A 22,459-nucleotide genomic window follows, 5' to 3' on the forward strand; every position below is an offset into this window, starting at 1 on the left:
CAGACGATGAAGGACAGACGTGGCTGCGCCCGACTTCGTGACTTACCCTGGCGCCCAGGAAATGAGACAGCGCCGTCCTCGTCCTCGGAGAAGACAGAAACACAGACCCCTGGAACAGAATTGCGAGCCAAAACCATAGAAGTCAGCGCACAGACAGCCTCCGAGTGGGACCGTGGTTCGTGAAAAGCGGGCAGTGCTGCGTCCCCCACAGTGTGGTAGGGGAATGTTCCGGAAAAGGGGATGCACCCACTGGAGACAGCAGGGAAGCAGGAGGAGTTGAGAGGCAGCTGGAGTTAGATCTGGGGTGCCGAGCAGGGGAGACAGGGTTGCAGAGGCCAGACCTGCAGGCCTGTGCTCAGGGGTTTATCCTGAGAGCACTGGGGAGCCATGGGAGGCTTGAGGGGGAGTGTGCCCTGCTTCTGTTGTCACCTGCAGGAAGATGGTTGGGAGGAGCCAGCCCGGGGCTGAGGGTGGGGAAGGAAACGCAGCCTGCAGGAGGGGACTCTCCGTAACAGGGCTGGAGGCCCCGATTCTGAGGGCCTCAAGGGCCAGCCAAGCCAAACACAGAGGATGTGCCTGGAAAGCAGTTTCTGTTTTGGGGACAGAACGGACACCATGAGAAGGGCTGTTAGTAGGGAGCATGAGCAGGGCCACATAGGTCCCCCGGGGGCCTCAAGCCTGCTCAGGTCACAGCGAGTGGTTACCTTGAACAGCTTCCCTCCTGCAGACCCAGCCTCCGAACAGTGCGGGGACCCCTCTGTCCCTTCCTCTCCCGCTGCTGTCCAGGGCCTCCCAGCTCTCTCTCACCCCCACCCCCTAGGCTCCGATGGAGGAGGAAGGCAGCTGACGGGAAGATGGGGGTGCAGAGGCTGGGAAGGGCCCGCAGAGTCGCCTTCCCTCCCCTTAGCTCCCCCAGCCGGGGGGGGGGGGGGCTCATGGGGGACAGAGGGCAGCGGCTTCCCTGGCCCAGTCTCTGCTCTAGTCACGGGGCTTGTTGGTAAAAGTGACACAAGGCCAAATCCTGACAGAGTGTCTTAGAGGCCACTGCCCCGGGGCGCTGCAGGCTCTGACCGCACAGCAGTTTGGGTGATGGTGGGGAGACTCTTACCTCGTCTACACCACCCAGGAGCCCTGTTCTTCACAGACAGTGGTGTTCGGAGAGCTGCACTGACCTCCCTGGGGAGACCCAGATAGTCAGAGCTGAGCCCCAAACCTGGGCTCCGTGAGGACCTCTCGCTCTCTTGCTCCCAGTGCCTTGGTTTCCCCTCTGTTGCCGGGTGGGTGAGGCTGCAGGGGCTCCCCTCCCGCTCCATGTATGAGTTTCCTGGCGCTGCCAAAACAAAAGTACCACAAGCCGCGTGGCTTAAAACAGCAGGAATTTTCCCTCCGTTCTGGAGGCCAGAAGCCAGAAATTGGGCTGCGCTCCCTCCGGAGGCTCTAGAGGAGGGCTCTTCCTGCCGCTTCCAGCCTCTGATGGCCACCAGCCAGCCTGGGCTGGTGTCCGTGTGGCTCCGTCTCTTCCCTGTCCCCACGTGGCCGCGATCCTCATGTCCCGCTCTGCCCAAATCCCCCCTTTCCCTCACAAAGACGCTGCCATCCATGGAATTTAGGGCTGTCCACAATCCAGGACCTCACCAGAGATCCCTAACTAGTGACAGCTGCGAAGACCTTATCTCCAAGTGAGATCACATTCTGAGGTTCCAGGTGGATACAGATGGGGGGGGGGGGCAGCTACAGTTCAACCCCATACAGTCCGCATGGGGGCCTTGCCCAGCTCAATTCCTCCTTCCCCTCTGCAGCCCCTGGGACCCCAGGCATCCTTTCCGTCATTTGTGAGCTCCCCAAGGCAAGGACCCAGTGTTGTGGTGGCCACTGGGTCCCCTTGTCCCATCCAGGGTCTGGATTAGTAAATTCCCAGTGAGCGTGCCATCACACGAACGCCACAGATGACTCTTGCAGACAGGAAAGAGCCCTTGCTTGTGACCCCATTTACCTGCAGTTCAAGAACAGTCAAAGCTAGTCTGGGGTGACAGCAGCAGGTGACCTCTGGGGAGGTGCTGACAGGGCGGGACTCCAGAGGGCCTCGCGGGGGCTGGAAACTTTCTATACCAGCCACAGATGTAACCTGAATTGAAGCAGCCACATTAAAAAAGAAAAATTAAACAAGTGAAATCAATTTTTAATAATATGTTATTTAACCCATTAATGTGCCTCAGATATGATCATTTCAACATATAACCAATATAAAACTTATTGAGACATTTTGGCTCCCCCCCACCCCCCTGCCACCTCCCCTCAGCCCAAGTGCTCCCCACCACGGGGGCCGTCCTGGGCTTCACCGGCCAAAGTCCTGGCCCCAACACACGGCTCAGCACACACGGAGTTGTAAAGGTCTGTGCACTTCAGGTACTGGAAGCCTCAGTCAAAACACAAAAACAAAAAAAACAACTAACTAAAACTAAAAGAAAATATTCTCCTTGAGTGGCTGAGTCCTGGAGCCTAGGCAGGGCCTCAGCACCTCCTTTTCTCAAAGGCCCAGGGTGATGGAGACCAGAAGCCCTGCAGGCTGGGGGGTACAGGGGGGCAGCCCCAGGGAAGCAGCCCTCTCCCCTCCCCCTGGCAGCAGACAGGAGGCCAGGATTCCCTCTGTCCGCTGTCTTGGCCCTTATCTCCCGTGGCAGAAGGCAGCCCATTGTCTGGGGAGGAAGCTAAGAGGATAGGAGGCCGCCTGCCCAGCCCAGCCCTCCCCCAGGGCGCCCCCTCCCCACCCTGCCCTTTCCAGCCCTCCCCAGCGGCAGCCCAAGCCCTGGTCCTGGAACTGCACCTCCCCCCATCAACTCTACTGCAGGTATGCTGAGGGGGGGTAGGGATAGGGTATCTTTTTTTTTTTTTTTCTTTTCTCAACATTGCTTTTATTTATTTATTTTTAATGTTTTTTTTATTACATTATGTTAGTCACCATACAGGGATAGGGTATCTTGTTAAAGCAAAAGGAAGTGCATTGATTATAAATTGCATACTTTTCATGAGTTCTCAAGATAAAGCAAGAAACAGAGGGGACCCCTTCCTCTTTGCCCCCTTCTCCTTTTCTTTCCCTTCTGGAACAACTGAGTCCTAAAGCTATTTGCTGGGGCCATTAGCTGGGGCAGAGCAAGGCGGGCACCCCCATGTGGCGGGGGCACTGTGGCTCTGAGCAGCGGTCCGGGCAGGTGGAGAGGGCTTCCATGGGGGGTGTGCAGGAGTGGGGGCTCAGTGGAGGAGGAGAGCATCTCCAGGCAGGGGAGGTGAGGGGTCTCCAAGCCCACATGGAGTGAGGAGGCAGTGCAGGTGGGGTGGCAGAGCAGGGGAGGGAGACCTCTGCAAGGTGGTCAGGGCACCAGTGGCCACGGGAGATGGGGTGCATCTGGGGGGCTGAGAAAATAAACAGGAACATTAGAATAACGGCAGCGGGGTTCTCGCTGGCAGAGAAGGTGAGCTATCAATACAGAAAGGGAGGAAACCACAAAGAACCCCGAGATGCATCAGTGTAAACTCAGGAACTTCAATATTGATCAGTACACACAGGAGTTGATATATATGTGTGTGTGAATGTGCTGCGTGTGTGAACACGCTCACATTTCCTAGCTCATCCCCCAGGGCCTGGAAGCAGCCACACCTCGTGCCTACATCCCTCTTCTCCACAAAAGGGACCGGAGCCCCTGGGAGAAATAACTGATCTCTGCTGGGACATCTTGTGTGCAAACCAGTGAGGACCTGTCAGAGGGATACGGGATTCCCCAAAGATGTACAAGGGGTCAGCAGGCACATGGAAAGATTCTCCCTCTCATCAGCCGTCCGGAAATGCAAATCAAAACCACAGTGAGACATCACGTCACACCCACTAGAGTGACCCTAATAACAAAATAAGAAGGGAAATAAGTGTTGCCGAGGACGTGGGGGAAATTGCAGCCCTCCTAGCTGCTGGGAGGGGAGGTAAAATGGCGCAGACATTGCAGACCAGCCTGGCGGTGGAATGACCATGTGACCCAGCATGTCACTCCTAGGTGTATGCCTGGAGGCACTGAGAACAGGTGTTCAAACAAAAACTCGTACACAGGTGGTCATAGCAGCACTCATATTCACTGCAGCCAAGAAGTGGAAAGAATGCAAGGGTGGATCACAGGGGGAAAGGACAAACAAAACAGGGTGTATGCACAGGCTGGAATAGTATGCAGCCATCAAGAGGGCTGAAGAGCTGATCCGAGTTCCGGTGTGGATGGACCTTGGGAACAGGATGCTCGGTGAGAGAAGTCACGCACTGAAGGCCACATACTGTAGGGTTCCACTTGAGCAACATCTCCAGAATAAGTAAATCCACAGAGACATAAAGCTGGTGGGTGGTTTCCAGGGACAGAGGGTGAGTGGGGAGCGGGGAACGACGACAGAGATTCTAGAGAGATATAAATACATGAATAAATTGAAAGTTTGAGAAGGAATGTAGTATCTTACAAAATTTCACATCCCCAAAAGACTGATTATTCACCAAGGAAAAAAGAGAAGCTTCCATGGAGAAAACCTAGCAGAAACTCCTTTAATCGAATCATCGGAGCGAGCAGTATCAGGAAGGGGCAAACTGAGAACGCAGCTTCACCTCTGTGATGTTCCTGCCAAAGAGGCAAAATCAGAAAGAAAGCATGAAGAAAGTCAGATAAACCCAAACCACTCCTGGCCTGGAACTGCTCTGTAACCTTTTAAAATGCCAAGGTCATGAAAGGAAAGGATGGGTTGAAGAAGGGATCCAGGGGCCCCTGGGTGGCTCAGTCAGTTAAGCGTCTGTCTTTGGCTCAGGTTTTGATCCCAGGGTCCTGGGATCATGTCCCAAGTTGTGCCCTCTGCTCAGTGGGGAGCCTGCTTCTCCCTCTGCCTGCAGCTACCCCCCTCCACTTGTTCTCTGTCAAACAAACAAACAAACAAATAAATAAGGTCCAGCAGATGCGAGCCAACTAAAGAGACCCACAGCTAAAAGCAATACATGCCTTGGATTTTTTTTTTTTTTTTTTTGCCAAACTTGCCTGGGAGGGGGAGGTGGGAACAAAATCTGTCCAGGCTCTCTAAATACCACAGCCAAATTTTCCTATTGAATTTCCCTCCCCCAACCCACAGACTGGGTGCTTGCCTGGGGACATCCTTTTCAGCCTGACGACCCCTCCCGAGGGTGGGGCACGGATGATTACCTCGCCCACAGGCTTCTCCTCTTTTTACCCACTCCTCATGATTAGTAATGGGCTACCCTTGACAGCTGTGTGACTTGGGGCAGATTACCCTCTCTGAGCCTCAATTCGCTCATCTGTAAGAGCTTCATAACCAAGTCACTAATAATCAAATGAGCCCGCCCACCTTCCACCCCCAGCACTACAGGCAGGAAGGGGAAATGGAAGAGTTGGGAGGGGACCTGGGAGTCGCTCCCAGGGAGTTAATAGAGCCCCGGGAGCGGGGTCTAGGTAGGGAGACACTGGCGGGGACCCCAAGGTCTAAGTCCGTGCATTTGGAGCTCACAACCCCTACGTCGGGGGCGGGGGAGCTGGCAGCTAGAACGCCGGTCCCCAGCTTTCGCGGGTCTGAGCGCAAGGAGGCGGGGTGGGCCTCTGCTTTGTGCTGCTGAGGGGGCGCGGCCTCGCGGAGATGGACCAATCCGAAGAGGCCCCAGCTCTGGGAAGCCAATGGCGGGGTTGTGGGCGGGGAGAGGGTGCGGGCGCCGCGCAGGGTGCCTGGGGGCCTGGAAGCCCGGGGGGTGGGGGTTGTGGGGGGCTGCGAATGAGCAAGGGTCCCGCCCGCGGCCGCAGATGCCTCCAAACTGTGGGCTTGGCTGGGAAGGGGGCGACCCCTGCTCCGCGGTACTTCCCTCACTCCCCGCGCCCCGGGACCGCCGCCCCCGCCTCTGCTTCCTGCTGGCTGAGAGCGCCGAGCGCGCCGCCGGAGGCTGGGGGACGTGGAGGCTCCGGGCAGGCAGCCTGACTGGCTTCCTGCAGGGCGTGGTTTCTGAAACCTCCACGCGGAGGCACCTTCCCCAAAGTCGCCCCTTCCACCCTCCACACCTCCGCCGTGGCGCTTCTTCCCCGCCTCCCGGGCCGGCCGGCCCCACGGCAACGTCGTCAGACTGCCTGGAGGAATTTCTTGTCAGGTAGTCCTTTCCCCATCCACCGTGCTCTCCTCTCCGAGGGGCTCCTGCCCAGCATCCAGCCCTTGCCTCCTTTTGACTGGTTTTCTTTCCACGTTTCACTCTTCCCCTCAACTCCTGAGCTGGGGGCCAGCCCTGTTCCTTCTCGCTGCTCCCCCCACCCCACCCCACCCCTCCAGCCAGACAACAATCAGTGCTCCAGGGATGGGCATGTGACCGAAATTGCCCAATCAGGAACAACCTCAGGGCTGTTGCTTAGCCTGCGGGCTCAGAACGCCGCTGTCTCCCCCAGGTCAGTGTGGCCCGTGGATGTGCCACCTGGCCCTGTAGCAGGCATTTGGCCACCTGGTAGACAGAGCTGGGTATGCAAAAGACAGTGCTAAGAGAGTCACAAAGAAATTGAGCCAGAACCCTGATCATAACCATACCTGAAGTCTCATTATCTCTAGACGGTTACAGAAGCCAAAATGCATTGTTCTAGACAAGAGTCAGTGGTGTTTTCCATTTCTTGCAATGTGAAGATATTCATTGACGATGTTTATTCCATCCTCACATCAATCCTGGGAAGGTACGAACTCTCATTATATAGCTAGGGAAACTGAGGCTCAGAGGAGCTAGTTTCTTCAGTTTACTCAGTAAGGCAGTGAAAAAATTGGGACCAGAATCCTGGCTATCAGATGCTGTATTGGCTAGACCAGAGTGGTTTAATACACCACACACAGTCTGTTTTCACTTTCGCACTCATGGCAGACATTACCAATCAATTGCCAAACTATTTCCTGCTGAATCCACAAAAAGTCTCCGACTCGCCCATTATCTTTTTTTTTTTTTTTAAGATTTTATTTATTTATTTGACAGAGAGAAAGACACAGCAAGGAGGGCTGCAGAAGGAAGAGGGGAAAGCAGAAGGCAGAGAAGCTCAACCAGCTAAGCCACCCGGGCGCCTGACTCTCCCATTATCTTAAGAGACCAGACCTTGTTTCCCAGCTCCTGACCACCAGGAGCTTATCAGATCTCCCCCACTGTCTCAGTCCTTTTGAATTGAATGGCATTCAGTGGAATCAAGGGCAAAGAGGATTCCAAAATTCTCAAATCTGGGAGCCTCTGCCAAACAGCAGAATAGCAGGCGAGGAGCCACAGTCCCCGCCCCCCTCCCCCCAAGCCTTGCTCTTTGCCCAACTGGAAACATAGCGGCCCTGAGAGGAACTGGGTTCTCCTGGAATCACACAGTACCTGAGGGCAAAGCTGGGGACTGTGGCTGTTCCAAGTCCTTCCGAACCCAGTGTTCATTCCTCCCTTCCTGAGGTCCCTAAGACAGTTGGACCAGAACAGGGCAACAGTAGGGGTGGAGATGAAATGAAGCGGGGATCTTGGGTCCATCTTGGAGGTAAAATCAGTCTTGGAGGGTGGAGGCTGTCAGAGCTGAAGATGTGGTCCAAGCCCCTTGGCTAAGGAGGCTGAGGCCAGAAAGGGTGAGAAGTATTCCCCCCTTTGCCATGTGTCACAGCCTGGCCGAGCACTCACATCTCCTGTGTCAGGAAAAGTCATCCAAAACCTGGAAATAAGGCCCAGAGCAGGACTGCCTTGTGTAACGAGTGCACCTACAGATGATTTAACTCTGGGAAACTTCTGTTGGCCTTGTGATTTACTTTCTTTTAAGGGCTCAGACTCGATGAAGTTACAGGTTAACCTGTGGGTCTGTGTCTGATAGAAAAGATAACACCAAAAGTTGCTATTGGGGTTTGGGGGGGGTGCTTTGTTTTGTTTTAAGATTTTATTTATTTGAGAGAGAGAGCACAAGCCGGGGGTTGAGGAAGAGGGAGAAGCAGACACTCTGCTGAGCAGGGAGCCTGATGTGGGGCTCGATTCCAGGACCCTGAGACCATGACCTGAGCCACCCAGGTGCCCCTCCTATGCTGTACTTTTCATCTCTGTGACTTATTTATTTTATAACTGAAAGTTTCTATCTCTTAATCCCCTTCACCTATCTCACCCATCCCCCCCACCTCCCCTCTGGTAATCACCAGTTTGTTCTCTGTATTTAAGACCCCATTTGTTTTCTTGTTTGTTCATGTGTTTGTTTTCTAAATTCCACATGTAAGTGAAATTACATGCTATTTGTCATTCAGAGGTTACTCTTGATTGCCCCAAAGGACATTAGTCAGGTTTTGTTTTTTATTGAATTTAGGAATCTTATCCCAGCATTTTTTTAAATAAAAATTTTATTTATTCGTTTGAGGGAGAGAACGAGCAGGGGGAGGGGCAGAGGGAGAGGGAGAAGCAGACTCCCCGCTGAGCAGGGAGCCCAATGTAGGCTCGATTCCAGGACCCTGGGATCATGACCTGAGCTGAAGGCAGATGCTTAACCGACTGAGCCAGCCAGGCGCCCCTTATCCCAGCATTTTTAAATTAATTGTATAAATGCCAGTTTCTCAGGAAGGTGGGAGAGAGGGAAAAATACAGTTCCTCAAATGCTCTTTGCATCAAGTTACCATCTTGGTGCTCCCTCATTAATTAATGAGTTGAATTACGTCTTTTTTTTTTTTCTCAAGATTTTATTTATTCATTTGAGAGAGAGAGCAAGAGAGCACAACCAGGGGGAGAGGCAGAGGGAGGGGGAGAAGCAGTCTCCCTGCTGAGCTGGAAGCCCAACATGGGGCTCAATCCTAGGACCCTGGGATCATGACCTGAGCTGAAGGCAGACGCTTAACCATCTGAGCCACCCAGGCACCCCTGAATTACATCTCTGACAAATGCTTCCTGTCTAACTGTATGAGAGTCATGATTTTAATTTTTTTTTTTAAGATTGTATTTTTTTAATGTAATCTCCACCACCGACATGGGGCTCAAACTCACAACCCCAAGATCAAGGGTTCCATGCTCTACCGACTGAACCAGCCAGGTTCAGACTTTAGGTTTTGGAAATCATACTTTGACACCTATCTCCCAGCTCAGGGCCCGTCCTCCCCCACCTTGATCAGGTCTGGGCTAGAAGGAGGTCAAGACCTGGGTCTCCCTGGATATTCATTCCCCCACCACTGCTCCCGGGTCAGAGTCACCGCCCAGGCCACTCTGACCCATGGAACTTGGAGGTCACTCCCCACAGACAGAGCTGCCTGACCTCCATCTGCCAGGGCATGTCTAGCTGCCATTAACAGGCAGGTTCACGCTGAGGCCCCCAATTTCATCTCAGGGATCCTGGGGAGCTATGGATGGTGTTATGTGGGGGAGAAAACAGGCAGGCCCATTGTATCTCCAGGGCCCAGCACACCTCATGGTGGCCCCCCCATATCTGTCAGTGCCAGGGTGTCCAGGGTGTGATGGCCGTGGAGCCAGGACACCACCCTTGAGGGAGCACCTCTTTCAATGTCCCTAAAACCCTGATGGAGGTCAGGTCCCTGAAACTCTGGGACAAAGCATGGCCAGTCCCAAGCTGGGCAATGCCAGGGCGTCACAGCCCCACACACTTGCCAGGCACCCCCCCTCTTACCCGCCTGAGTGACCGACTCCACTTGTTGGTTCCAGTTCTACCTCCCAGCCTATATAAATATTTTTTTAAGATTTTTATTTATTTGAGACAGAGTGAGAGCAAGCAAGAGAGAGAGCATGAGGGGTAAGGGGCAGAGGGAGAAGGAGAAGCAGACTCCCGCTGAACAGGAAGCCCCATGCGGGGCTGGATCCCAGGAACCCAGGATAATGATCCCAGCGGAAGGCAGACGCTTAACCAACTGAGCCACCCAGGTGCCCCTCTACCCACTTTTAAAGCCTGGCTTCACCCTCCCTGCTCTGAGAAGCACCCCATCCAGTTCTCTCTCCTCTAACTCAGCCAGGACATGGTCCTCAGGCCCCTGCTCTGGACCCCCAACTTGGAGGGATGCTGGGGTTCCTGGGCCTCAGGCTAGGACAAATAAGGCTAGTTCAGTTGTAATTTGACCACATAAATATATAATGACTGGCGGTTATTAAACCTGTATTGACTCTTATTATGCATTTTTTGAACGCAGTGTTTTTTGTTTTTTTCTTTTTTTGTGTAAAGGGCTTCTGAATAGGTTTGAGGCAAAGGCTTCCGGAGGGACCCCCATTCCAGGACGGGTCCGGCCCCACCCAGCTTGGCGAAGCAGGCGCGTCTCCAGCGCCACCTGGCGGCCGTCAGGAGCCCCGCAGCGCCATCTGGAGGTAGACGTGGCGCAGGGTCCCTGAGGGCTGCGGAGTCTTGGGTGGGGTCCCCTCCTCTCCCCAGCCTAGGAGGAAGCAGGCTGTATCTTTTGTCTTGGTAGTCGTGGACAGCTTCCCTAAGGATGCACGTTGGAGCTGGGCCATGCAGACAGTTATTAATTCGCATTCTCAGTCCAGCTGCCCCTGGTGCAAGAGCCAGAGTGTGGTCTTGCGGTGAATTAGGTGAATTAAGTGGGCAGCGCGCAGCTTGCCGCTAACTCCAGCAAGTGTCATCCTTGGGGTCCTTATACCCATTTTATTCATTGGAAAACTGAGGCTTGGTTCTTAGAATATTGGTGCCGCTGCCCTGGTCCACTCAAGCCTGTTCCAGCCTGGGTGTGTATGGGGGCATTGCGCGCGCGCGCACACACACACACACACACACACACACACACACATGCCCAGTGTCCCACCAGGGAATTTATGATCATCTTTGAAGGCCTGTTTATTGAACAATTCCCTTTATTTAGAGGAAGGGAGTTAGTCCCTGAGAGAGCCTGACCCAGCTGAGTCAGCAGGGAGTTCAGACAGGGCCAAGTCTGTCCACCCAGCCCCTTTCCAAAGGCCTGGGTCCCGGAACTAGAAACAGTCAGTCCCCACCCCACACCAGTTCCTTCCAGTCGGCCCCACCGACAGCGAAGGCCAGGCTCGGGGGTGGAGGTGCCAGGAAGGTGGGAGAACCGCCCGTCCCCCTGCCCCCTCCCCACGTCAGGTTTCCAGCTCCCTACTTCTTCCCTAAATCCTCAGGCTACATCCCACCACCAACCCCGCCCGGGATGGGGCCGGAGGTAGCCTGGAGCCGGTGGGTGGAGAACTCCGGAGGGGTGTGCTCCAAGGCCTGCGAGAGCTTGGGGGTGGGGCCTCTGCGCGGGCAACGCCCCTCCCCAGCCCCTTTTGGAGCATCCCTCTCACCCGCCCCCAGCTCCCGGGAATTCCGCTGAGTCACTTCCGAGGCGTCAGCGGCAGACCCAGAGGGAACAATAAGGATCGTTCGATTCCCGAGGCAGTGGTTCAGCGCTCACCTGGAAGACCCGGCCCGTACCTTGTCTAAAGGCCTCGTCGTGGCCAACGAGGCCAACCCCACCTCGTCCCCTGCCACTCTCCCCCATCCATCCTAGTGACCACGCAGGCTCCTGCCTCAGGGCCTTTGCACTAGCTTGTGCCCTCCGACTGGCACGCTCCCCCCTGGGCACCTGTAGCCTGCACATCCTTCCCACCGTCACTGCCAAGGCGTCTGCTCCAGTGGGGATGTTTCAGAGAGGAGCAAGGGGGGGAGCTGCCAGCCTGACCCGCAGATGCTCGGATGGGCAGTTAGATTGGAAAAGATGCAAACTACTAACTGGGAGCGCCACGTGCCGTATGGTGCAAGTGGACAGGTGTGTGCGCCCGGTGTGCGTGACCGTGTGACGGTGCAAGGCTGCCTGTGCAAAGCGTAGACCCCAGCGCACTGAGCTTGCTTCACGCGAATTCCCCACCGGCCCGGATGCCGGTCTTGCAGCCATTGTCTCCCGGCTCCAAGCCCATCCTTCACAGCGAGGCTCCGGCTGGGGGCTGCAAACTACGATTCCCAGAATCCCTGGTCGCCCCCGGAATTCCTGCTGGGTTCGGCCAATAGCAGCCGCCGGGACTCAACCTTTCGGATGCTGGGGACTTTGCAGTCGCCTTTAGCATCTGAGGATGACATAGGGAGCCCTTCTCAGAATCGTGCTTTAAAAAAAAAAGTTGAAACCTTTAAGTTGTGTTTTTATTGTATCCTGCCTTTTTAAAATTGTGGTAAAATAGCATAACATAACATTTCCCATCTTAAACAATTTCAACTGTGGAGTTGAGTCATGAGTATCCACTCTGTTGTGAAACAGCACTCCAGAACTTTCTCTCTTTGCAAATCTGAAACTCTATACCCTTTAAATTCTCCTTTCCCCTAAACCCCCTGGTAATCACCCTTGTACTTTCTGTTTCCAAGTTTGACTTTAGGTATGCCGTGCAAGTGCAATCATACGATACTTGTCCTTTTGCAGCTGGCTTATTCACTCAGCACCATGTCCTCAAGGTCCATCCGTGTCCTAGCACGTGTCACAATCCCCTTCCCTTTAAAAGTGGAATTCTGTCGCATTGCGTGTACCTGTTGTTTATCCATTCATCATAGACAGACACTTGGTCAGAATGAGGCACTTTTTAAAAATTTATTTATTTATTTATTTATTTATTTATTTATTTATTTATTTATTTATTTATTTCAGAGAGAGTGAGAGCACAGTGGGAGAGGCAGAGGGAGCGAGAGTCTCAAGCAGATTCCCCAGCAAGCACGGAGCCTAACTCGACTCTGGGCTAGATCTCAGGACCCCGAGATCAGGACCTGAGCCAAAACCAAGAGTCAGGGGCGCCTGGGTGGCTCAGTCGTTAAGCATCTGCCTTGGGCTCAGGTCCCGATCCCAGGGTCCTGGGATGGAGTCCCGCAAGGGGCTCCCTGCTCAGCGGGAAGCCTGCTTCTCCCTCTCTCACTCCCCCTGCTTGTGTTCCCTCTCTCGCTGTCGCTCTCTCTGTCAAATAAATAAAATCTTTAACAAAACAAAACAAAACCCCGAGAGTCAGATGCTTAACTGACTGTACCCCCCAGGTGCCCCCGGAATGATGCTTTTAGATTCATACAATAAAATGCATAGAATTACAAAGGAAACTTTGTGATTACAGCTGTCAGCAAGTTGAAAGTACAAACGTGTGGCCCTGTCACCATATATGCATTTCTTTATTCATGCATTAAATAACATATCTCAAACCTAGAAACTCTAGACTGTGGGGCCTCCGGTCGGGTTTCTGTCCACCAGACCTCGCGTGTTCCCATGACATCGGCCAAGCAGCGCCGTAATGGAGCCCCACTACTTCATTCCTAAGGACACCATGATCAGTTAGCTCCATCAGAAACTCCTGCAGATCCGAACTTTGTGGGAATAGCTTCATCTCTGTGTCATTCGCCCACCTGGCCTCTAATGCTTAAGAGTTTCCGCTCAGGGGGCGCCTGGGTGGCACAGCGGTTAAGCGTCTGCCTTCGGCTTAGGGCGTGATCCTGGCGTTATGGGATCGAGCCCCACATCAGGCTCCTTCGCTGTGAGCCTGCTTCTTCCTCTCCCACTCCCCCTGCTTGTGTTCCCTCTCTCGCTGGCTGTCTCTATCTCTGTCGAATAAATAAATAAATTCTTTAAAAAAAAAAAAAAAAGAGTTTCCGCTCAGGCTCTGCCATTTGGGGTTCCACCAGCCCCCTGAGATCAGGAGCCCACCCCAGTGGAATACCACACCCCCCCGCCAGCACCCAGAGGGTAGCCGCGCAGGGATGAGGCTGCTGCCCCACCAGTGTATTTCTCAAAGGCGTGCATGTCACACGTGGCGAGTCACTTCCATTGGCCTCTTCCTCCCACGTAACCCTGGGGAAAGTTCTGGCCTATCTGCCTCACTGAATGTAGGCCATGAATGGGTTGGTTGAAACTTCAGTCTACAGACCTGGCAGACTGTTGGAGGCCCTTCCAGCCGCACCAGCTGACCCCTGACACTCTGGCTCTGGGCTGCTCATACCCATACACCCAGCCCCCCGATGCAGTGTCCCAGTCCACCCTGTTGGGCCTCACACCTCGGAGCCCTTCTCCACCCAGAGCCCCTACCTTCCTACTGATGGAAACTAGCAACGTTTGGGGACGCCTGCTGGGTGACTCAGTCAGTTAAATGTCTGCCTTTGGCTCAGGTCATGCTCTGGGGGTCCTGGGATCAAGCCCCGCGTCAGACTCCCTGCTCAGCGGAGAGCCTGTTTCTCCCTCTGCTGCTCCCCTACTTGTGCTCACTCACTCTCTCTCTTTCTGACAAATAAATAAATCTTAAAAAAAAAAAAAAAAAAGGAAATTAGCAACATTTGGAGTATAAGCTATTTTCTCCAGAGTCAACCTTGACTTCTGAGCGCCTGGGGCAGGCTGAAATCTGACCCTCATTCCAGGGTGGTGGTGGGGGAGCCTGCAAAGGGTCCCTTCAGACGAGGGTGTTACGGGGTCTTCAGCAGGGAAGGTTAGATTCCTCAGATACTGGAGGAGGGGCAGCTTCTGCCAGCTTCCAGTGCATTCACCCAGATGTCCAGACTCAGGGTGACCAGCCCCACAGTGCGATCATGTGCAGGAGAGAGGGGGTGCCTGTGTACCCTCTAGGCCTCAGATTTCTCATCTAAAAAAGGAGGAGAGAAATGTCTCCCCCCATAGCGTCGCTGGGAGACTGCAGCCAGACCTCTTGGTGGGTGGCTGATGGCTGGGTCCTGGGGCGGCTAAGGGCGTTCCTCTTGCTTGATGTTTTCCCACGGCCTCCTCTTGTCCAGCAAGGCCTGAAGTGAGGCAGAGCCTGAGGAGGTGAGGGAGGGTTGAAAATGAGGTGCTATGGAGGGGGGGACCCCTAGTGGGCTGGGTTGCACAGGGAGAATCCAGTCACTCCCTAATGCTAGGAATGCGGACACACAGGGCCGCCTAGCCAGGAAGGAGAATGTCCCCGCTAGAGGGCACCCGAGAGGTGTGTCTTCCAGCCAGTCCTGCCTCCGTCCTGCCCAGAGCCTGCTGCCAGCCCCCCACCCCTTCTTCCTCACTCTCTAGGCCTCCCCTTCACTTGAGCTGTTTCACATCCCCTACCACGGGCTCCCTTGCCCCCTGGCCACAGAATATCTCTGTCAGTCTCTCTTGTTCACGCTCCCCCAGACCCTGCCCTTCTCAGCCTGGGGCACCTTGGCCTAGTCATGTAAACTTGCTGCCTTTGGAGGTCTCCATCCCCCAAGAGGGTCATGGGAGGCTTTCACCAGAGAGCCCAGACGCAGTGCCCATGTATGGGGGTTCCAAAATAGTGGGAGGAAAAGCAGGCTACCATCCTTTTGCTTTCTCTTCTCTCTTCCCTCTCCTTTCCTGGATGCCCTTTCTTAACCCCTCCTCCCTTCCTCCCTGCACCCTCCTCCCTTCCTTCCTGCTGGCCTGGGTTGCCCACAGCCCTCTGGGGCTCTCTGGGCTCTGTGTCCCCAACAGTGTTGACCGACCGGCTGGCACCCACGATCCCTGTGTGTCCTCACCACCTGCAGAGGCTTCCTGAGGATCCAGCCACCTGGAATCCGAGGCCAGGTGACCTGCTGGCCTGTGTCCTGACGGTACGCTCACCTGGAGTGACCCTGGCCCCAGGGACAGGACAGGACAGGACAGGCAGGGCATGGGGTTGGCTGGCCCCATTTGTCAGAAACACAAGCCTTCCCAGCCAGGCAAGGCTAGGCCATTGGCCTCATGGAGCTGTGGGCTGAAGACCTTCCCACCCTGGCCCCCCACCCTAGCAAGTCATCCCTTCTCCCAGGGTGGGGCTTAGGAAAAGGGGAGCCCCATACAGACCCCTGTATCGAGCATCTACAGCATACCTAGGGCTCATACCCAGCATTTTGCATATATCACTGCATATAATTCTCAGTAAACTTTCCCCAAAAGGATTATTGATTGCCCCATTGAACAGAAGAAGAAACCGAGGGTCAAAGAGGTTGACCACCATGTCCAATTCCCAGCCCTTGTGCTTTTTGCCCCTTTCATTGTGAAAAGTGGGCAATATTTCAAATACACAGAAAAGGACAGAGAGGAAGATAATGTACCCCCAGACCTAGTCATCATCTTACCGTGTTTCCTTCAGCTTTGTTTTCTGAAAGAAATATAGGAGATCAGAATCAGTGGGCACCCACCCTTCCATGTGTCTCCTTGCACCCCCTCCCACCTGTACCCCAAAGCTGTAACAGCGACTCCCTCCCATGTTCCTATGGCCTCTGTACCTTTGTGGACATCCCTAAACAATGTATGGGAGTGTCCTGTGTGTGCTTTTTTTTTTTTTTTTTTTTTTTTTTTACAGTTCTGTATCGAGGTATAATTTCCCTACAAGTCGAGGTCACCAACCTTGACTGTGCAGCCATAGGGCCACCACCCGACTTAGCACAGGGAGTGGGTCCATTCTGGGAAGGCTCCAGCCCCTGCCTCCCTGCCACTCAGGACCTGCCCCCCACCCCCTCTGGACAGCCGCTGTCCTGACTGCCCTCACCACGAGTTAGCTTTGCCTGTAAATGGAGCCGGAAGCAGACAGCATGAGGGGGGCCCCTGGGGTTCATGCACCCGCCGGCCACTGCAGCAGAGCGAGCTCTTCCCTGCTTTGCACTGCATTCCGTCCCATACCCCTGACCGATCCCTGCTCCAGGGACGCTATCTGGGTGGTTTCGGCCGGACTCTCCGACCCGGCACGGATGGCTCCTGGCTGCTGGCTGAGATTTATCTGGGCAGCAGCCTGGGCCTCCTTCGCAGGCCTCTCCTGGGCGCCGCGCGGACCCGCAGCTCCGGGAGGAAAGCGCCAGCGGGGGCGCCCCCTGGCCAAGCCCCCGGCCACTGGGAGCCGAGGCGTTTCGAAAGGCCCGGCCGCACCTCCGCCCCCTCCCGGGCCCCTCGGAAAACGGGAAGTTCGGGGAGGAAGCTGCTGCGCGCAGCCAGGCGGCCCGCGGGCCGGATGACTAAGTTTGGCTGCGCGACCTGCGGCCGCTTGCCTTTTATGGCGGCCTCGTGGGCAGCGGACGTGGCCGGGCCGGCAGGGACCGCGGGCCGCGCCGGGGAGGGGGAGCCGCGCGGGGGCCGCCCGCGCCCCCCAGCTGGCCTGGCCCAGCCCTCCCCTGGACTTGTGCGGCGGGAAACTGAGGCCCGGAGAGGGGCGGAGCCCTGCCGAGGTCACACCGCACGGCGGGGTGGAACCAGATGACACCCGATGGCCCTGCTCCCCGGCCCAGGGCCAGGACGGGGATGACTCACGGGGGGGGGGCTGCATTTATTGAGCACCCACTGTTTGTCTCGGCATCCACTGCCTCTCAGCCTCAACGCAGTCCTAAGGGCTTCGCACCCCCACCCCCGGAGGGGCGCCTGGGGTGCGGGCGGGGAAACGGCTGCGCCCCCCACCCCCGCTGGTTCCGGCTCTAACCCCGCGCTGGGTCGGCTGGGGGCTGTGCTTTACATCTGCACAAACTCCGGAGAGGAAAAGCCTCACCCCCGGTTAACAGACGGGGAAACTGAGGCTGGGCGCCAAAGTAACGGGCGCCCAAGGTCACAAGCTAGCCAAGTGACAAGTTTGCCTGGGAGGGAGTACCCAATCTCTAGAGGTATTAAAATGCACTCTACAGTCCCCACTATGACTCGTACGCATCTCCACGGAGCTGAGTTATGCTGTGACCCTCGTTGGTCGTCCAGATGCCCAACCCCGCGCTCCCCGGACCCGCCTGGCTGTGGGCCTCAGGCTGTTCAAACGCGAAGTGGGGACAAAGTGCACGGCGCTCGGGCGGGTCCGGAGGAGGGGAGCGCGGTCGGGCTGGTGGTCTGGGGGACGCCAGGGGCAGGGGCGAGGCGGGGATTAGAGAACCCTCCCGCCCGGGAGCCCCCCGGGCCCCCGCCGTCTCCCTGGGGGCAGGAGGACGTGGGGGGCGGCCCAGGCAGAGCTCGGCAGCCGGGCGTGTGAGCCCAACGCCCCCTCCCCGGGCGCTCCCAAACCTCGCCTTTTATGGAGAGGAAGTTGGGCCAAGTGGGCCGGGCCGGCCGAGGAGCTGGGAGGGCGGGGAGGGGGCCCGCGGGGAGCTCCGGCCCGGCCCGGCCCGTGCTGGACACGCTCTGGGAGCGCCGGGCTTATCTGCCCGCGGGAGACTCGGTCCCGGGACGAGGGAGGCGCGGAGCCGCGGCCACGTGAGCCTGAGCCGCGCGGGCCTGGCAGCGTCAGATAATAGCACCCCACCCCAGCCCTCAGCGCCCGAGCCCTGGGCAGAGGCGGCGCCTGAACCCCCGAGGCTGAGCGGGGGGCCCTGGCCTTGGGCTTCACCACCCCAGGCTGGAAGGCTTGTCTGCAGAATGGGTCTGACCACGCTCACCTCCGGACTGCAGGCAGTTACCTACCTGGGGTGTCCAGCGGGGCCCTCCACCCTCTGATTTGCTTAGACCTAGACCTTACCCCTCCCCACCTGTGAGTGTCTGGGTCTCTGTCTTGCAGCCCACTGTCTGGACCCAGATTCTGAGCAGAGAAAACCCTCCTGCACCCTCAACTGTCACCTCCTCCAACCCTGGCCATGTGGCGCTGCGTTGACTCAGTATCCCACCCATCCGGGTGGGCCAGAGCCCCTGGGCCCTGGATGCTGGTCTGAGGCCACCGGGCTCCACGATGGGGTGAGCACACTGAGGCCCAGGGACGGCAGGGCATGGCCCAGCGCACCTGAGTGCTGCGAGGGTTCTGCTTTTCAGCCCCAGGCCATGTGAACCCCCACCTTAGGAACGCTGGCCCAGGTATAGCCACAGGGGTCCCCATGAGTGGCCTGTGACAGACTGGTTCTCCTGAGTCCCCCAGAAATTCCCAGGCCTCCAAGAGCATTGCCTCGGCCTAAGGAGCTGAGTGTCAGATGGATGGCAGGGCAGCCGCGGGGCCAGAGGACGCTGGTCCAGCTCCTCTGCACGGCTCCATCACCTGCACAGTCGCCTCCGGCTCTGGGGGCCTGCCACACCTGGCCATGGGTCCTGGCTCGGCCCTTCCCAAGTATGGGTGCTGCTAAAGTCCCCTAGGCTTGCGTTTTCAGACTAGAACAGAGAGCTTCCCCCGGCCCCCTACCCCGAGGCCCAGGGGTCCGAGGGTGGGGACAGGTGAGGGGGCCACTTACAGACACTAAGCTGGAAGGCTGGCACCACACCCAGTGCACCCTCAGGGAAAGGCGGCTATCTTGATTAGGCCTCGATAATGTCTCCAAGTGGCCCCAGGAGGACAGGGAGAGGCCAGGCTCCAGCCTTTGCCCTTTGCTCTCTGCCCTCGGCTCAGGCGGCCCCTGGGAGTAGGCAAGAGGCTAGGCCAGGAAGCTCAATCCGTCAGCTGATCATGGCTCCCTCCCCAAAGCAGACCTCGGGGAGCTCCCATGGAGAGGCCACTGGCCCCCAGTTCCTCCCTGGGAACATAGGGAACGTTTTCCAGCCCAGCACCTCCATTGGGCACTTTTCTTTCGAAGGTTTTTGTTGTTGTTGTTGTTTTAAGTTCTAAGTCATCTCTGCACCCAGTGTGGGGCTTGAACTCACAACCCCGAGATCAAGAGTCCCATTCGCTACCGACCCAGCCAGCCAGGCCCCGCGTGGCACTTTTCTGACCCCTCAACACACACTCTGGGTCCATGACATTTTTACCCCTATTTTATTTTATTAAAAAAAAAATTTTTTTTAGAGTAGGTCAATTGTATTTTATTTTATTTTAAAGAGTTTATTCATCTATTTGAGAGAGAGAGGGCGCGTATGCACAGGACCAAAGAGAGGGGGAGGGAGAGAGAGAAACAGACTCTCCACTGAGCAGGGAGCCCGATGTGGGGCTTGATCCCAGCACCCTGAGATCATGACCTGAGCGGAAGGCAGACGCTTAACTGACTGAGCCATCCAGGCGCCCCTCACCCCTATTTTAAAAGGGAGATCGAGGTCCTTCCATGTAAAGTGACTTGCCCAGGATCACGGAGAAGGCAGACATGCCCCAGCTCACCATGGTTCCCTCGCTGGGTGTGACCTTGGGCATGTCCCCTCACCCCTCTGGGCCTCACCTGGATTTGGGGAACCAGCAAGGCCCCTGCCGCCTGGAGCAGCTGGCAGGAGTGAGCAGGACAGGGCCTGGCTCCCAGGGGCTGGCAAAGAGATCTGGTTGTGAAGGAACAGTCGGTCCCAGCCAGCGGCTCCCCAGCTCACCTCATTCAGGCAGGTCCCCAGCCTCGACTGTGGGCTTTGATACCAACAGCTGTGAAACAGTGTAATGACAGGTGCCTGGGTGGCTTAATCAGTTAAGCATCTGATTCTTGGTTTTGGCTCAGGTAGTAATCTCAGGGTCATGAGATCGAGCACGGAGTCTGCTTGAAATTCTCTCTCTCCCTCTGCCCCTTCCCCACTCAAATAAATAAATCTTTAACAAACAACAACAACAGTATGATGACAGCCGGCCTGCCTGCCTCCTGGGGTTGCCATGGGGACAAAAGCAAAATGTAGAGCATCAGAAAAGTGAACAGACACACAGGTGATCACTGTCATTGCTATTATTATAATTGTTCTCATAACTCTAGTATTTCTAGTCCCAACGTCTACTCAGCCGGGCGCAGAGAGAAATCTGAAATGTGAGTTTATGTTGGAGCCCTCCTGGGCCCTTTCTTAATGTGGAACTTTCTGCTGAAGCATCAGACTTGGTCCTGCCCGGCTCCTGCTCCTTACACCCTCTATGGCTCCCGTCACCCTTGCAGGACGAAGTCCAGCTCCTGAGTTCAGGCTAGTTCTCTGAGAAGACGCCTGCCCCAGGCGTTCTGGGTGTCCGCTGAGTCCCAGTGCTACCACATTCCTGCTGTCTTGCTCTGTGGCTCTGCAGCTGGCTGTCCTTCTCTGGGCCAGGGCTGAGGCTGATCAGCTGAGGAAGGGGCCTCTGACCAGCTCTAGGGGGAGGAAGCCCAGAGGCCTTGCAGCTGTCACTTGGGAGGCCTGGTTCAGGTTCTAGGTCCCAGGGCTGGGTCCTAGAGGCTGGCATGGTGAACTTGTGTCTGGGAATTACCCAGCCCTTGTGGGCTCCCGAACCCTAGCTTAACCCACGTATGTGAGCCTAGGCTCTGTCCACGCCCACCTCAGTCTCCCCATCTGTCCAATGGAACCTGAATTCAAGGCCCCATACATTCCTCACAAGGGGTAGGGACTGACAGCCCCTTCTTTATTACCTCCTTTTCCCCAAGCTGTGTCCTGGGTGGAACGGGGCATAGAGGGGCAGGCAGTGCTGGGTGGGCTCCCCCAACCCCATGCCCACCCCAACCCGTTCACTCAGCTGGGGGCCTCCTTGTTCTCTGCTGGGTGTTGGCCAGAATGGAAGTGATCACATCAGATGTTTTCAGCTCTCCCAACATACCCTTCTATCAAGACCTCTCTAACTTGTCTCCTATTCAAACCTCAAAGCCCAACCAAAAAGACCCCTCCGCTCTAAAGCCAGGCCAGACCCTCAGGTTGGGCTGCCCGTCCTCCCAGTCAGTCCCTCGCACAGTCAGGATATCAGACAATGTTTCCCCTGGGGACCTCTGGGACACAAGGCTGGAGTCTGACCTGTGAGTGTTATCAGAGGCTGGGTGAGTCAGCTACAACCCAGAGACCTGAGGACTTCCTATGACACCACTACTCTCCTCCTGCCAACATCTTCTGGAAGGTGTGAGCCCTCAGGTGGCCAGCCCTTTCCTCCCTAGGCCTATTCCTCATCAGCTTTGGCAGTCCTGGGACACCACACCCTCCTGGGACAGGATGCTCACGCCCTCACGAGAGAACACAGCCATTCCTGCCGCCTCTGTCCCTTCTGTGGAGAACTGAATCGATGGATTGATCCTTCCTTCCTTCCTTCCTTCCTTCCTTCCTTCCTTCCTTCCTTCCTTCCTTCCTCCTTCCTCCTTCCTCCTTCCTTCTTCCTTCCGTCTGCAGATGGAAACTGAAAACTTCACTAACCATGCACTATGAGCTGGGAATCCTGCAGTGACCAAAACAGATAGGGTCCCTGCCTATGAAGCAGGGAGGGAGAAAGCAAACCTGTCATCACACAGATGCACTTCATTATCAGCTGTGATGGGCGTGACAAAGAAACGCAGGAGGCATAAGAGCCTGCCCTTGTCTAGAGAGCAGGGAGGACTTCCTGCAAGAGGTGACATTTACACTGAGCCTTAAAGGATAAGCAGACTCTAAAGAAGCAAAAACGGTGTGCCTGGGGAGCGGGGTCCATTATGGCAGCAAGAACGAAAGGCAAGTGCAAAGGCCCTGAGGCAGGCAGGAGTTCGGTGCTCTGAGGACAAGAGGCCAGCTTGCCTGGCACGTGAGATGAGGCTGGCAGGGGTGGGCCGCATTCCCAAACTAGCTACCCTTTTGGGAAAGTGCACACCTCCTTAGCGTGCAGCTGCATGAATTGCCCCAGACCAAACACTTAGGCCCAGCACCCCGACCAAGAGACATTTTCAACTCCCAGAGGCTCCCTCGCGCCCTTTTCAGTCTCTCCTCCCCAAAGGGCAGCCAC

General features: G+C 56.0%; 2 long non-coding RNA genes across 2 annotated transcripts; one reads left to right on the forward strand and one right to left on the reverse strand.

Annotated features, from left to right (window-relative positions):
- Positions 1 to 3,073: 3,073 nt before the first annotated feature.
- LOC130544300 (uncharacterized) lies at positions 3,074 to 6,330 on the reverse strand. The gene is made up of 3 exons (XR_008960476.1): positions 6,075 to 6,330; positions 4,523 to 4,643; positions 3,074 to 4,429 (listed from the first exon to the last, which is right to left on the reverse strand). It is a non-coding gene; the product is annotated as an uncharacterized LOC130544300 (long non-coding RNA).
- Positions 5,718 to 12,104, forward strand: LOC113267962 (uncharacterized). Its single transcript, XR_003320975.4, has 3 exons — positions 5,718 to 6,160; positions 10,194 to 10,333; positions 11,295 to 12,104. It is a non-coding gene; the product is annotated as an uncharacterized LOC113267962 (long non-coding RNA).
- Positions 12,105 to 22,459: the final 10,355 nt, after the last annotated feature.

This window comes from Ursus arctos, unplaced genomic scaffold (genome assembly GCF_023065955.2).
Source record: "Ursus arctos isolate Adak ecotype North America unplaced genomic scaffold, UrsArc2.0 scaffold_2, whole genome shotgun sequence".
Classification (NCBI taxonomy): domain Eukaryota; kingdom Metazoa; phylum Chordata; class Mammalia; order Carnivora; family Ursidae; genus Ursus; species Ursus arctos.